The sequence below is a fragment of the Numida meleagris genome, chromosome 19 (assembly GCF_002078875.1).
Source record: "Numida meleagris isolate 19003 breed g44 Domestic line chromosome 19, NumMel1.0, whole genome shotgun sequence".
NCBI classification, from domain to species: Eukaryota; Metazoa; Chordata; class Aves; order Galliformes; family Numididae; genus Numida; species Numida meleagris.
Genome location: NC_034427.1, coordinates 11,012,164 through 11,029,240, shown reverse-complemented (window position 1 = coordinate 11,029,240; position 17,077 = coordinate 11,012,164). Strand labels below are relative to the sequence as shown.

Genomic DNA, 17,077 nt, shown 5'->3' with positions numbered 1-17,077 from the left:
TTGCTGTTACACTGGCTATAAAACTCAATATTTTTTTAATACAGTGTGGTGCCAGGTCCAGTCAAGTCCAGAACATAACACTGAAGATGGAGGGAGCGGTAGGTACTTGGTATTTTTGAAAATACTGCTCTTACAAGCCTATTTACATTTTTTTAATTGTTACAAGTGCCAACAGTATATTTTTACTTTGTCTTGAGGAATTTCCCCCTAACGCTATCCACCCAAATGCCTCAGTTCTTTTGTTTTCATTTGAAGAACAACAAAACATATAGTTACCAAGCACATGACAAGACTTCATGATGGATTTACTGCACTTCACAGTCTAAAAGTAGACTTGCAGATGAAAAGCAAATGTGAAAAGGCATTCAGTCAGTGAACTCAAAATTTTCACTCGAATTGCTCTGTCATAGTTTGTCTGTTCCTTATCTATTGAAAGGAGTAGCAAATGTTCATCTTATATCTATTGAAATGTATTTAAATGACTTATCCTCTCTGAAAAGAAGACCTAAAATACTAGGAAGGAAAATAACAAATTGATCTTTCAGGAAAGGCAGTTTTAATGAACTAATCCAGTTATCCACAAAGGGTTTGGACAGGGATGTTTCACAGCATTTGGACTATTTTTTGGCTAGTATTTTAGGAGTCTTTAATTTCTAGGTAACAGATTTGACTCTACAATGTTCTACAGTTATGATCAACTCAGAGTTAATGGTGAGGAGGAAAGTCAAATTGCAGTTGATGCTTTCACAATTAATCAGTTCCAGTGGGTTAAGGACTCAGTGGGTCCGAGCTTCAGTGCAGCAACTCTGAGAAGCATCCCCTGAGCTGGGGGAGCAGAGCCTAGTGGTGATCCCCCCTCAGCCCTTGGGGCCCATTTCTCATGACCTATTTCCCTGGAAATGAAAGAGCAAGATTTGGGGTGCCTAGAACTGAAAAAAAATATGAAGGAATGTGACTTTCAAAAAGTGCTCAGCACTCACATCTAAAAATAGAGGCACTGGAAATCACTGGTGACTTTTGACAGCCTTGGCCAAAACCAACTATTTTTAGCCCATCTGTTCCCTCTGAGCTCAGTTCTCTCAAGAAGAATGTATATTTTGGGGGAAGGGGAGGAGGCAGAGGTTCTTGTCACGGAATGAATTAGTCACCAGTAGTCTACGTTGAAACACTTTCATATCAAAAGCGCTAAAAAATGACAGAACCACTTAATTTCTTTAAATGCATGTGAGAATGTTGCCAAGTTTTGCGAGCAATTAAACTTAATGCAGGATAAGATGGCAGGGATGAAGGATAATTATATGCTCTCAGAAGCCTGGTCTTTTTATAAATGAAATGGCCTTAGGGAGTTTTCCAGCAACATTTGGGCTCAGCCTTTTCGTTCCAACAAAGCCAATTTCAGTAGTGGCTCTGCAATGGGCATATGTGACATGATTTCTAATGAATTCCCCGTCAGATTCTCATTCAGTTGCCCACAAAATCTGACAATAATTGGGCTTTTCTTTTGTTGTTTTGTGCAATTAACTCTTGCCTAATATGTTAACGTTCCTGCATACCTGTACCCTTAGCAAGCAAAGAATTCATTATAATGGACACTACAAAATTAATCTGAAAAACTGACACAAAACTTTTGAGGAGATGGTATCTCCAGATGCACCAATAACACCAATGAGAGCACCAATTACAGCTCTTGCTGGTGAGCCCAGACCTATGAAGTGTTTGTTAGTTCATAAGAGATGCTCAGTGCCACCATTGACTTTGCTGAACATCGAGACTCAATTCATTCTTGCTGGAGGGATGCTGGCACAGATACTGATTTGCCCTTGCACAAGTTGTTGCTGGGCACGTAACAGTGAGAGTTTGTGCAGGCACCATCCTGTAGCAGTATCAGAAGGAAATCTTTAGCAAGATTAGAGGCTGGTGGCAGAAGAAGTGTCCTTCAAACTTTGAACACATTGACTCATTTTCTTTTGAAGTTATTTTTGGCTGTTATATGGAATTATTCCTTTATCAGTGTTCAGATAAGTTTAGCAGATATATTTGTGAAAAATTTTCCAGTTTTCAGAAATGTTGTAAATTCTTTGCTAATGATTCTCCCAGATCAGTTAAGAAATTGGAGGAGGTGATATAACATTCTTTATGTGATCTTCATTATTGTCCTGTTTGAAAGGTTTGACTTAGCCAGACATATACCAAAAATGATATTAATATGATTTAGATTATATAGTCAAAATGTTGTATAGTCAAGCTGAACAAGTTCATGAGTGTAGCGGAAATGCTGAGTCACAGCTTGCCCCAGTGATGGAGCACCTGGTGGGAAGGCAGGGCCAGCCCAGGGCAGCTCAGGTGCATGCAATGACCAGAAGGGCTGGAGCCAGGATCCACCCCTTCCCAGACCTCATTTAAGAGTTGGCAGGGGAGATGTGAGGGTTTCTCCCTGGAGATCTCTGTGTACCTGAGGCTTTCTGAAGGTAAGCAGCTTCTTTCCTTTGTTTCTGTGCCTAAGGCTGTTGTGTTTGAGCAAATCCTCACTTGGTGTAGCCTGGGACCTTGCTGCTCTGCTGTTATTGCTGTGCTTTATATTGCATTACAATGAGCATCTCAGCAAGGGAAATATTAGGAGAGGATGGGTTGTGGTTAAAGTTGTGAATTATTAAAACACTGTAAGAATGAAGGATTAACAAACTAGAAATGGATAAATCCCTTGGATCACTCATTTCAAATTTGCTATCGCCTCTCACAGCTCCCAGTCTGTCCAGTTGCCAAGCACAACCTTAGGTGAGACAACAGACAGCTGATTCCAACAGAAGGAGGGGATACTTATAAGCAACTCAATTGATAATGTGAAAAAATTATTTCTATTTCTTCTTTATTTCCATATTTAAATTTCATAAATACATTTTGTGGTATTTTGGCAACGTTCTCTCCATATGAAACATTTTATTTACAACTAGCTTTGAAAAATATTTCTTCAGTACATTCCAACTAGCTGCAAGAATGATTGTCTTACATGCAGTTTTCTTTTTATGGTTTCATTATTTTTAGTTGAATCGCTGGTCTTATTCTTGGGAGCCTGTTGGATCCTGAAGATGCTTGCATTTGCTGTTGGGAATATGGCGCAAGCAGCTCTGAACTGGATGACATTTACAAAGGCTCTAATAGCTTTGCTGCTGGCGAAGAGCTGAGAATGCCATTTTTCCCAACCCCACCTACAGCATTCAGGACCTAACAAGCTCTGGAACAAATGCTGCATTTCAGTTTTGTAAAAAAATGATTTTATCTGTTGCTGGAAACCCCTCCAGCACTTTAGCAAATAAAAAAAGTAAAGAAAGGAAAAAGGAGGGAAATATGGTTATATCTGATACCTGTGTTTGCTGAATATGTATCAGTATGACTAGTTCAGTGATATTACTCAATAGCATAACCACACTCTTACATCACCATGTAACTGACACAGCCATGTCACCAGCATCTAGGACTCATTACCTTGAATAAGCCAGGTCAGGCTGCAGCTGTGCATCCAGGTGAAATGTTTTGCCCCAGGGAGATGCTCAATCCAGCCAGGGCATCCTTCTTTCCATGTGAGCAGCAGGTGTATCTGTGCACATTGGCCTTGTGACCAGGGTTAGTGCACTGTAATGTGGGTGACTGGCACGGAAGTTAACGGGAATCTTTTTTAATGATTAAAGAGGTCGTGTTGTTTTCTATAAGGAACCATTTGAATTCAAGTTGGATCATGGAAGTCTACTTTTTTTGCTGTAAAATTCACTTTGTTAATTTCCTAACCTTATCTCTTGAAGGAAGGCACTGAATGTTGTGCTGTTAGCTTCTGTTTCAGTCCTCCAGGGCTGTGTATTTCAGTAACTGATGCAAAATACAGTGATTGGTAATGGATCATTAGGAAATGAATGAGGTATATATTGATTGTGTATGTTTACAGTCAACACTTGCATGATATGTTAGGATTTTGATGAATAGTGCCACATCTGAGACAACAACATCAAAATATAATATCTAAGTAAAGATTGGGGGTGGTCAATTTCAAAGGAGCTAAACTTGAAATCCAAGCTGTTTCCTGGGTCTGTGCTTAATGTGCCATTAGCACACTGCACCTGTGATTGCCTGATTGCTGTTTGCTTATGATTCAGGTGTTTTTAATACCTTTGGTGCTAATATCAGCAGCAACAATTTGATGTTTTAATATCCGATAGGTTTCATATCCCTGAGCCTAACCATACATCTGTGGCTTGAAAGCTCCAGAGATAAATGTGGTTCTCACATGTGTAAATCAGTATGCAGCAAAGTGTGTAAATCAGAAGTCTTTCTGCTGGTTGCCTGGAGGGGTCCTGTGCATATATATATATAGGCATAACTCACATCAGAATCCTGTTCCCTGAACCTTGAAAACAAATGCTTTGGTTTCAGGAAGGAAAATGGATCCACAACAAATGGTGTAGTATTGCTTAATGATTTCCTGACAAATCCCTGTCTCTGCTCTGGAGCTGTGAAAACAAATGCAGAGGCTGCTCTTGTTTCATCCTCAGGAGGAACCTGACAGGTGCAGTTAGTGAGCTGCTCAGAATGATAAAAGCCATGGGTTCAATATGCTATTACAGCAGGCATCATGTGCAACTTGGACTCTTAGCTTTGCTAAGGGCTGTCTGTAGAACTGCCATAAAAGGTGAGGTGCTGCAGTGTGTGCACAGAGCTTGCATGGGCTGAGCTCCCATGGAAATGCAGAGACAGGAAGGGGAGGCACGAGGTGCGAGCCCCCGAGATGATGATGAGACAGAACTTGGGCCAGTCAGATCAGAGAGTGAGAAGAACAGTTCACATAGGAAACTTGGACCTGGAGATTGGGTTTCCATGCGTTTTCTTTTTATAGTTTTATAGTGTGTTAGGACCCTCAAGACAAGTTCAGCCATGGGTTAGTCACAGCCCAAGGTTTCTGCTCTCTTAACACCATATTCCACAGTAATTTCTGCCCCACACAGAGTCTTTTCTGTTTGAAGGCTGGGATATTGGATAAAGTTTTATTGGTTCATTGAAACATCCTACAGAACTAAACAGCCTCAAACCAACAACCTTGCAAATCACTGGCTCTCCTGTTGCCTCCAGCAGGATGACAGAGCTGGCAGGGAGTACCCGAAGGAACCTCCCATCCCTTCCCCTGCAGCTGTCCAGCCCAGATTACTGCACCAAGGTCCTTCCTCACTGTTTGCCAGCCCTGCCCCCCCCCCCCCCCCCGAGGCAGCAGCCTGCAGCTGTGCCTCACCTCTGGGAAGCCTTCTCTGCTGTCTTTACTAAAACTCTCTAGCTGTAGTTTAAGCCCTTTGCTTTTTGCCCAATCCTCTCAGGCACAGAGGAAGGCTTTATACGAAAATACTTCATAAATCGATAGAAGGCAACATGGAGCCACTCTGCTTCCATAGTTACTTATTTATGTTTAGCCAGAAATTTAAAGGATTTATTAGCTTCCTCAGTGAGGTTTGAATAAACCACACAGAAGAGCAATAACTTTCTACAGAGTGCTTTAGGGAAAAGCACTTTTGTGCAATATAAAGTGGTGACTTCAGGACACCTGTTAAACCTGGATGTTTTGCCATTGCATATAGCAGAGACTGGATTTTGTTCAGTGACTGGCAGTCTTCATCTTCACATTTTTGACAGCATCCATCACTCATCCATCCTGAGAGCATCTCACTTTTTCCCATATGGATACATGAAACAACTGTGAAGTCTCTAGTAGATCTTGCTGAGCTGTGGACTCTTCACCTCCCTTAGGGGAAAAGACCTCCTTAAAGCAATGTTATATAATGCTTGTTTGATTTGTCTGATCTTCACTTCAAGTAGAGAAGAAAGAGCTGAGAGCGTAATTCTCTCACAGCATAAACACAAGTTTGAAGGAAGAAAGAAATACAGATTCTGAAAGAGGTGGAGACTCGTGGTAGAGCACAGACAGCCTCAGCCCCATCCATCCATCACCCCAGGCACAGACCAAAAGTCAGTTCGTCACAAAGGTTTATTCATGTCAAACAGTTCTAGCTCCCAGCAGGAATGATGGGACCAGCACCAAGCAGAGGAGGGCTGAATCATCTGAACTTATCACACAAAGGTTTCAGAAAGTTCACATTTCAGAGCCCCAGTGCATTTTACAGCTTACTTGAAGGGAAAGGGCTAAAACATCCAATATATCTCCCATAGGCTGACAACCTAGTAAACACTCCTGCAGGATAACCATGATCCTTAGAACAATGGTAACATTTTAGTTAGAAACTGTAGAAGTTACAAGGCAAAGATTTATGTGCTGTGGGGTAAATAAATATTCAGTTCCCATTAATGTTAATGGGAGTTAAGTGGCTAATTCCCCACACATTATGCTGAAGATTTACTTCTCTGTGTTTTATAGAATAAATGAATTTATAGTCTTCCTGGAGGTTAGACCTGAGAAAAACAAAGAGCTCAGAGTTTACTCCATTTTTATGAGGTCATCTTTTTTTTAAGGGAGGTTTATTCCCTGAACAGAAGGAAAGGTTAGGAGAGCACCAAGTTAGAGCAATCTGCCCCATGGGATGCCAGAGAGATTTGTGGCAGGTATTTCATCCAACTCGCAGATGGGGAGACACAAAAGATCCACATAAAATGTCTTAACAACAGAAGCCGGAAATTTGTAACAATAATAAAAGGTGACACTTATACAGAGCCTTTCATCCACACATCTCCAGACTGGATTTTGCAGTCAGAGGCACTCACAAAATATTCTTGAAAACCACTTGTGATTTCACATGAAGAGGGCAAAATACATCAAGTAGGCTGACTTCAGACTTACTGAAACACAGCTGACATGGGGGTAGCTGTTAAATGCCTCTGGAAGGTAGTTAAGCATGCTTCTACTTAAAACTAGAGTATTCTCATTAACTTCAACAGACTTTTTGTGGATTATATTCAGAAATAAGCCTAAGTACTTTAGTGAAACTAATACCTTTGCCAGCGCTTAGCAGTCAAGTGCTGCATCTGTATGCAGAAATCCCACTGAATTTGCTTTTTCTCATGCTCCTGTCTCTAAGATGACCCCATTAATTTCTACTGATGGTTGAAAAGCATTTAAAATCAGTTTTTATCATGAGTTAGAGGTCATAAGACTCCTTTGCACATGATGCAAACAGTATGCCACAGCCTATGTGTGTGGAGAAGACCAAACTTTAGTTTCAAACAATTCTCTTCCCCTGCTAAGGATTCATTGATGCTGAAACTGGGATTAGAGATTATGTATGAGGTAATTACGCATTTTTCTCACTCTCTCTCCAGCTTCAGAGAGGGAAAGAGAAAATTTCATAGCATTGTTTTCAGTGGAGCACAGCGATCTGCTACAGATAAGAAATAGTCTTTTTTCCTTATTCAAACGTTAAGCTTTCCCAGGCAAATAATGTTTTCCCCTAGCTGGTCATTCATTCACCCATAGCTCCATGGAAGCAAGTCCTTTGAGAGAGCAAGGTCACTCTCACATTTCATTGTGACCAGATATCGCTTTTGTGGTGCATACATTATTTTTCCTTTTTGGCAACAAAACAGCCTCTCAAGACCTTTGATAGTAACTCTGTACACTCATCTTTCATTTGGACTCCCTTGGATCATGTTATGTTTGTCGGAGCCAGCAGCTGGGATGATACTGTAGGATCAAGTGGAGTGGGCACCCATGCCCCAGCTCCTGCAGTACTGTGGTGGCAGCCCTGGGCCGCAGCTCTTTTCTGCATTTCCTTACCTCTCCCAGCCTTGGTTAAATCCTCTCAAAGCCATGGTTACCTCTGAGCTTACCTGGAAATTGCAGAGTGAGAAGCACACATAATGAAGTTGTGTTTCAGGTGTCTTTTGTTGGCCTGGCACAAACACAGAGCACACATCCAGCCTGTGAAGAGCTCAGGGCTCAGGTGCTGGAAAAGGGATAGCACAAGGATGGAGACAGGTGGTAGCAAGGAGCGCTGATGGGTAACCTTGGCTGATCACCAAATTGAGGCACAAGTTGTAAATTCACCTTCCCTCTTGGGCTACAAGTGCTCAGAAGTGGATAACAGCTGGAAGGGGACTGCAGCACAACCATGCATGGGGACCAGCAAAACCAGAGAGGTGCTGATGCCTCATGTGCAGCAATGTAAATATATCCCACAGCCATAATAGCTTGAGTCCATGCTGGGCTTCCCAAATGGAGAGCAGATCTGGATGGACAAAGGTGGCAGAGAAGGCAGGACTGGAATGTGATTCCCTTGCCTATTTGAAATGTTATTTATAATCTAGTATATCCATTTTATAGCAAACCTGCAGGTTATTTTCAAACTCTTCTGTTGATGCCCACTGTATATCAGTCATTATCTGATTATGGAAGCTTTCACAGTGATTTCTGGGCAGTTTTAAGAAGCTGCCAAAGAATTCAGTGTAGCAAAGGTTTGAGTTTTATTGCTGCTTTTCACAGAAAAGCTGAAAAACAAATTACAGAGAAGAAAAGATATGGACTTCAACGACTTGTGCTGGTGCATTAGGCCCCAGATCATTAAAAAAAAAAAAAAACTTTAGGGCATTATATGGTTCAGGTAACCTGCTCACAACCTTCTGCCAGTGGATCATAAGATTCCATTGCCTCTCTGGGTTTTTTATTACTTCATGAAGAAGAGCAATAAATAAATGTCATATCATTACTGGAAAGACACCTACAGGATATAGAACAAATATTGTGTTCAAAGTAATCTGGTCAGGTAGTATGTGAGCATCCTAGAGAGATGATGGACAGGTAGCAAAAGAAGTCTCTCTATTTAAAAGAGATAACTGGCTCAACCCATTTGTTTTTGCTGGCCACACGTGAATAGAACTGTGCCTGCACAGATTACTTTTACATTCTCTTCTTCTCCCTGGGGAGAATACCTTGTCTTTTAAGGCCATTCAGTTGTGTTGATAATTTTTATTCTTTATACTAGGCTGTCAGCCAAGGCAAATGTTTGTGTTGTTTTAAAAACTTGAAGTGTATCACTGTGGGAAATTTAAAATATACAGATAACTTCAGAAAGCATTTTTGAAAAAAGCTGTGATAATATCCCATGCTATTTCACTTTTCTTCTATTAGTTTTACATGGAGCAGCGTTCAGTGCCTTCACAGACTGTTTTTCTGTCCTCCTCCCTTCCCATTCCAAATCTATGAAAACACTGATATGACACTAATTGGACTGAACATCAACATTTCTGTAGTGACAAAAGTTAGAAAGCAAGAAGCTAAAATAAAACATTATGTTTATCTTTGAAGGAATGTTTAAAATATGTAGCTGAAATAAGAAAAACACTTTGATGTGCGTGGATATTAAATATTAGCACTGAACTTGACTCAAAGCGGTAACAGAAGTACGTGCAAAGTTTAATTGAAAATGACAAAATTAAATAAGATACAGCCCCTGTGTTCACATGGAGAACATTCGTCTCAGTCAAATTCTACCAGCGCTGCATACCAGCGCTGTGCTCTGTGCTGCGGAGCACGGAGGGACTCGAATCAAAGAGATTAGAAGTTTGGCTGGGGAAGCCTGCCTCAGACTCAAGTAAAACAAAGTCAGAGGGCTGAAAATATTCAAGGGCTGCTAGGCACTGGCTGAGAGAGCCGGGGGAAGGAAGAGGAGGAAGGTGTCTAGGAGCTCTGCAGATGTGTGCACCCTGCGAGCAGCACCCTAACCCCAAGAGGAGCTGAGGAGGAGCTGCACTGTGGGGTCCATTCATCAGGTGGCTGTCGAGTCCCCCGGATGTCCTCAGGCTAACAGTGCTCTTGGAATAAGCTCCATGGACCCAAATCTATCTACCAGCTTGTTCTCATGAGTCACCATAACCTCAGACCTGCCTTCCTTTTTCAAGACACACGCACACAGGCACAAGTCCCCACAGGTTTGTTGTTTTAGGAGCAGATGACATTAAAGCTGTACTGAGTTGTATAATGTATCTTTAATAAGCATGTGCTTTCTATTTGTCACTGCTTAAATTATACTTTTATACACACAGCCCAGGAGTCTTGCTGAAATCTGCAAAAAGTTAACTGCAGAAAAGATGAAGGGAGTTCAAAAGCTCCCCGGGCTGAGGAGAGCGGCTGGTGGGGTGGCTGGGCTGGGAAGAAGTCATTTTGATGGAATGGAAGGAAATAGTAATCAGGATTGTAGTGAGAACTCTCTTCCTCCCGTTAATGTATTTTCTTAAACAAAGAGCAGGAAGTTGTAACAGAAAGCGCCTCTGTGCTCCTCCAAGGTCTTTGGGCAACCAGCTCAGCACACATGGGGGCAAATGGGAAATACGTCCCTTATGCACGCAGCCACGGGCATGCTCCCTGCAGTCCCTCCTTTTCCCACTCCAGGGATTCTTTTCCTCTTCCGTATGCCTTCTTAATGGATGACCTGTTTGTGGAATAAAAAGAGAAATGTCAGCGTTTCCCCTTCTCACCGGGCACAGCCCTCCCCTCCTCCCCCCAGCCCTCAGCTGGCTGCAGGAGCTCTGCAGCAGTAACCAGCACCAGCCAAGGTCGCGCATGTTGTCTAAGTGCCAGCAACCAGAAACTTTATTTAAAGTGCTGCTGAAGTAACTGTGCAAATATCTTTCTCACAATAATCTGCTTGCTGTCTTTCATGTGTTTGCTAATGAGCTTTACCTCCTGTGGAAATTCAGTGGGCTCTAGCTGTACAATTTTCCAGCATGTGAAAAATCTCTTGGTTTTGCTGGAAGGGGAGCTGGTGTTTGTTTTTCTGTGGTGAATTTTGTTTTTATTGCTCTAACTGCAGCTTCAGAAAATGAAATATCTGTCAAAACAAATCAGGGGGAGGAATGCTCAAAACTTACATTTTTGGCACTATTCCGCAACATTGTGTTCATCATCTCATTTTTTTTAAATGCTGAACGTGGTTAACGTGAACCTCAAGATCAAAAATTTAGAAGATATCCCATGAATTATATTTCAGAGTGCAGTAAGCCTCTGAAGTGGCACTGAGGATATACAGATTTTTCTGATGTCAGAGCCTCAGGGCTTCTCCACTTTGGTACTGCTGCTCCAGCACTTCTGAACAGCTCACGAGTGGTGGAGGAGAGAAGAGGAATCCCAGTTTTGAAAACGAGTGCCACTGATGATATTAATTGTATCACTGGTGCCAATACCAGCTGCATTTACCACTGGGAAGGATAACACCAGTTCCCAAGGGGCTACATAGGCAAAAAATATAAGCATGAAAAATATTTGAAGGTCCAGATCCCAACAGAGGTTCCGACACATTGATGAAAATGCTTACAATGAATGTAATTTCCCAGCAGGGTCTGCTAATGTGAGTAACAGTGACCACCAATCAACGAATAGATGTGCAAAGAGAGGTGTGCTCTGGCTTGTGTGTCACCAGGCAGCACACGCAAATGGCAATGAGCAAATTCAGAGTCCAGGCCTGAACAGGTGGCTCCAGAGAAATGTGGATAAAAACTTTTCTAAACAAAAAAATAAATAGAAAGCACAGACAGGCTACCACATTTAATATTTTCCATATGCAGCTGCAGAATCTCAAAATCCAGAGATTAATAAGGGGGAAATTATTCCATGTCAACGCCAGCAAAAGTTTTAGAGCCCAAAATACTCTTGAGTCCATGTTCAGCCATGAGGATATTCCCTCAGTGAAGAGCCATGATTCTCAGGTAATAAAATAATGGGAAGAATAATGCCTTGCACTTACACAGTCCTGCATGGGAAGTGGCAAATAAGGACAGTGGTTGCATCTGTGTAGAAAGAAACCCCAGGCCAGGCTCAAAGCCAGCTCTGCTGTTCTTCTGTTGCTGCAGCAGCCTGAGCCACCTGGCACGTCACAGAGGGGAGAACTTTGTGTGCTCTTTACACATTTCAGCACTCCTACAGTGTACAAGGGGCCCACAGCTCTCTCTGTGCCAAACTCTGAGCTTCCTTCTGCCCCATCTGCCTGACAAGATTAGCAGAGATCTTTTCTAGAGGGCCACAACATCAACTGCATTCCAGGGCGGATTGGCCTTGTCTGTGTTTCAGACTGAATTTAATCCACATGCAACAAAATGAATGCAAGGTTTGGGGAGTTAGGAGGCATCCCAACCTTCAAGACTAGCCCAGAGCAAACAGCTAAATTCTGTGATAGCCACAGGGACCACCTCTATCTAGGTTTATAGGGCAGGCCTCCACTCTGGCCAGGTTCTGTCATTGAGAAGCACAAAGGAAGGGAGCAGCTGAGGTGAGGGGCTGCACTTCACCATTCCCAAACACACCATGCAGGCAAAAGGCTCTGCTGGGACACACTGAGAAGGAGGCTCTACTGGCCATGTCTTTCTTCTGGCTGAGTAGTGACACTCCTGAGGTGGGTCAGTCACCCTACAGGTCAAGTAGAGATAATGACAAAGCAAGGATAGCTGCTTAGTGCTTCCCTTCCTCTCCACACTGTGCTGAGCAAACGTTTGGACTGATTGATAGAGAATATTTGATCTAAGAAGGAGAAGTATCATTTTCAGTTTGTGGCATTTTTTCTTTCAAGTTCCATTAATGAGATTTCACATGCCTTCAGACGGTGTTTCATTATGATTTTTAAATGTTTAATACCATTGTTAATCAGTATATATGCACGGATCTGATATGATTAATTCCTATCTTTGCTCCTGTGGATTTTATTAATTTTAGTTAGCATAAAATTAGACTTTAAAAAACCATCATTAAATTTCTGAAACAGTCCTCAGAGAGTCACCCTGTGAATGCGACCAGCTTCGAGCCCTTTTCTCCCTTTATAAGGAGTGCTGTAAGGTCTTTTGTTTTATTCATGACATGTCATGTTGTCTAATATCACAGCACTCCATCACGTAACACATTCAGTTCTGCAGTAGTAAATCCCTTTATGTTTCTACATTGTATTCCAATTTGCGATATTAACGCTGTAAGTAACATATTGTGACAACTGAAACTTTCAGAAGAACATACAAGTTCCATTCCAGACACCCGCTGTCATTTCCAGTAATGGGTATCCAGTCTGAACGTATGTTTCTAGCAGACTATAACAGTATGACTGTTAAAGTACCAGTGGTACTTGTGAAACCACAAATACGCAGGTAATCTTCTGTGAACAGTAAAACATTCCCAAGAACTTTGACTTTTCCTCTTCAGATCTTAATTTCTTGCTATTCTCTAAAAAGGCATAACTGTAACAACAATAATCTTAACGATGTAATAATAAGCCAGTGTCAGAGTAGCTGTGAAATGTCTTCCAGTCATACAGTGCTGCACAACTGGATTTCTGTACGTGGCAGAACAACTCATCGTGCCAGCATTGTCTGGAAAGACCCAAGAATTTGATGGCTAAACCATATCATCAACAGGCAACTTTGGGTATAGCTCTCAAAGATCTCAGAGGTCCTCACTTCTGGCGGCACAGAGCTGCCACCAGGTCCACAGGGCTTTGCTACACCCCTGCCATGGGCCGCTTCCACCACGCGCTCTGGGGAAACCAAGCCCAAAGCTTCCAGCTTGTAAACGGGCCTCGTCCGCCACACCAGAAACAGCCCAGACATCTGCATGCGTGACACACCCGCTCTGCCTGCAGCTGTACTAGTGCCTGGAAATGTGAGAAAAGAAAAATGAGGGGGAGTTTTTTGAAAACTCGATGGCTGAAATTTAGATGAACACTTAGATGAGCAGCGGAGGGGCTCCCACAGCCCTGATGCCCCAGGGAGCACTGCCGGCCTCAATGCAGTGCTGGAGAGGAGCGTACCCTCTGTGGGTCAGGACCATGTTTCTTTCGGGCACTGATGGTTCCAGCATTTAATTATCCATTTAGGTGTGTCGGGGCAGATGGCAGTATGGTAAGCAGGGCTTACAGTTCTCTGCTGGCACTGCAGCAACATATGGTGTGGCTGCAAGGCCGTGAGGCTGCCTGGGGTAAATGATCAGAGGTTATGTCCCGGGGATCAGGGTTTACCCATTTTTTAAAATCAGAATGGTGTTCCTTGCAGAAGCAACCATCTCCACAGAACCCAGCTCAGCCCTCAGCTGCGCCATGCCATACACTCAGCTTCTGTTTCTCTGAAGCTGAACAGAAGTTGGGCTGAAAGAGTTTCCAGCATGACTTAGGACTGCCTTGGGGCTGGCACAGCAGAGCCCTGCTGCAACCAGCTGCTGGCCTGGCTGCTGGTTGTGCCACTACTCATGGGTGACAGCGGGGACAGGGGACAGACAGAGCCATCCAGGCCAGCTGCTCCATCCTGCCTGTACAGGATGGGACAATCCTCAATGGCTCTGCCTTGATTGCTTTCTGCTGCCTCAGCAGAGAAAGAAACCTACTAGCTGGACCAAAGTCCAAGGATTTAGCCCATAAATCTCAGGGCTTTGATTAATTCCTTTCCTTTTTCTTTTTTTTTTTTTCCTTTACAGATGTTAATATTTTCCAAGCAGTTATATGCTGTGTTGGTGAAGTGCAAAGAAAATAGAAACCACGTCTGAAATTATACAAAGGATAAAGTAGAATAGCATGCATTAGTGTAATGCAGCAGCCAAGATTAGATAAGGGGCATATGCCTGGTGCTGAATCTGAGAAATTAGCAGGAATGCAAATGACATTTTTAGCATGTGTTTCTGACATTGCGTCTCTTTGATTCAGAGAGGAAACAGGTTGTGCACTAATACTGACACTTTATTCCCTGATCCATCAGGTGAAAACATATTGGAAGAGGCAGGATAATACCATTTTGACAACAGTACTATTTTCTTCTTGCTAGAAATAGATTTATTGCGTCTTCTCCATCAAAACTGATAGCATCCAGCACACACCTACTTACCTCTCACTGCTTCTATCGTCTGACAACTCTGTACAAACAATGATTTGAGAATAGTATGTGGCAGAAATGAAATCATTTTGCATTATTGTGGATGGAAGATTTGAGGTTGTTCCTTGTGAAAGGTATAACAGAAAAATACACCAGGTATCTGAAACGTGCTCCTTTTCTTTTTAAAACTTAACAACTCAGGAACACAATGATAATGGTGATAATGGAATGACATATTAGATGTGCTTAAGTTATTTGCTCAGATAAGTTTTATTGTGGAAGTACTAAATACAGTTTGGGAACTCATTCCTTAGAGATTTGTTGTTGTTCTTGTTTGTTAGTTGGAGTGTGTCAGTACAGATGTACCTAGCAGCTCAGAGAGAGGTGGAGTCCTTCCTGAGACCTGGGATTCCCAGCCTCAATTGCATTTGAATGAGCCATTTCACTGGAAATGTTGTGGACCTGTCAGTCAAACTAAGCACTTCAGTAATGTGCTGAGAACATGGCAGCTGTGTGAAAAGCTTCACTTCTACTCTTGAAGGGCTCTCTAGGACTGGAGGAGGCACGCTGTAGGTACCAGCTCCATCCCTTTGAGTCACTTTGTGGCGGAGCCCGTCCATCTGTGGGAGTCTGCAAGACTAATGTCTACTTTAGGGACTTGTGTTAAAGCTCAACAGCAGAGAATCCTCCTATGCATACAGATATTTCTTGTTCAAGCAACAGCTGAATAATTGTTCAATTTCTGCAACTATTTCTGCATTGTTTCCAGTCATACCACATACAGCCTCAGTTGTTTTGAAAATTCAGATGAGATGTGCAGATAAACACATCCAGATTGACATCTATCCCAGCTGTGCAACAATGGAATAACACTGTCAACCCCGTGGAGCTGTTCTTAGCCCGTTCCTCTCTTTAAATTCCCATTTTCACAGCTGTATTATTCTTTCTGCAAGAAAAGAAATGACTGTCACAGCACATGGGGCTCCTTAACGTCACCTGTGTGATGCTCATCTGATGCTGTTTCTGATAGCAAAATCCTTGAACTGAAGCACGTGACCTCTTCTGTCTTCTCAGCAAAGGGAATCACTACACGTTTTTATAAGGCTGCATAGTCCCACATACTGAGGGAAATCATGGTGCTGCTCTCATGTGTATGTGTCTTATAAAAGAAATTCTTTTGTCAAATGAATTCCACAAATTATAGCCTAAGGCATAAGAAAGATCCAGATCCCAACTCAGATTTCAATGCAAACACACTGTGTTCAAAGATCTTGGAACTAAAGATGATTATACCCTACTGCAGTGATCGCTGCTGCTTTAAAAATAAATCAGGCTGGTTAGAATCTTTTCTCTGAAAGAATTTTCCAAAGCAAAAATGGAAGTTGGATTAGAAACAGCATTAGAAAAAACGTTATTTTTTAATTATTAAAAAATATATCAAACATGGTTCGGATTTTTGTATTAATTATATTTTCAATTGAAAAATAATTAACATTTATATTTTGTTACCTTCAGAAATCTCCCACCAAAAAGTTTAAGTGAAAGAAATGTAAGCAAAAAACTAAGCTTCTAAATTCATGACCATGGGATTCACTCCTACTCATCAAAGCAAAGGTTTAGACACCAGCCTAGCCTTTAAAAGTGTAGGCCCAAAATATTGTCACTGCTATTTCATGCTACGTACAGTCATTGCTGATACTGACTGGTGACACACTGTTAATGTCTCCACACATAATTTACATAACTAATTGCTATCACAAACAGTGCATGTGTATTATAAATTAGATGGATTAACCTCAAATCCACATGTTGTAAGCACAAAATTACTGGGATACATTTCAAAGGTCTTTTTATTTTTCATTATTCCTATGGTATTAATCCCTCTCTCTGCTTCTTTCATTATTACCAAATTAAGTTAATCAGCCTATGGACAGGAAAAAAAATATCACAAACAGACTCAGCTAATATAAATAATTTATTTCAATTCTGAGATAAATCGGTATGTGACCTAAATTTTTCCAGCTCTATTTTCTTCATGGTTAGAAGATGCACAGAATTTCAATGTCCATTTCAGAATCCCTTTAAAAACTGAACACTAGAGATCACATTTTCCAAACCTGCCAGGCCTGTCTCTTCTAATTAATGATGGGGTGCACCAAAACAGATTGCTGTCTATTTTACAAAGTGTTTCATGAAGTTTGGCTTGTATGACTGCCATTGGCTTCCGCAGCTGTTGCCACAAAAACTCCAAATCATCATAAAA

The 17,077-nt window shown here is 41.9% G+C and overlaps 2 long non-coding RNA genes across 5 annotated transcripts in view; one reads left to right on the top strand and one right to left on the bottom strand.

Annotated features, from left to right (window-relative positions):
- LOC110408291 overlaps positions 2,274-17,077 on the top strand; it is a 31,131-nt gene continuing 16,327 nt past the window's right edge. For 2 of the 4 annotated variants that reach the window (XR_002444279.1, XR_002444278.1), the window contains exon 1: positions 2,274-2,468. This is a non-coding gene — a long non-coding RNA (uncharacterized LOC110408291). The remainder of the gene's footprint in view (positions 2,469-17,077) is intronic. The other 2 variants (XR_002444282.1, XR_002444280.1) reach the window with 1 other exon arrangement.
- On the bottom strand, positions 9,948-11,850 carry LOC110408290. The gene is made up of 2 exons (XR_002444277.1): positions 11,721-11,850; positions 9,948-10,409 (listed from the first exon to the last, which is right to left on the bottom strand). It is a non-coding gene; the product is annotated as an uncharacterized LOC110408290 (long non-coding RNA).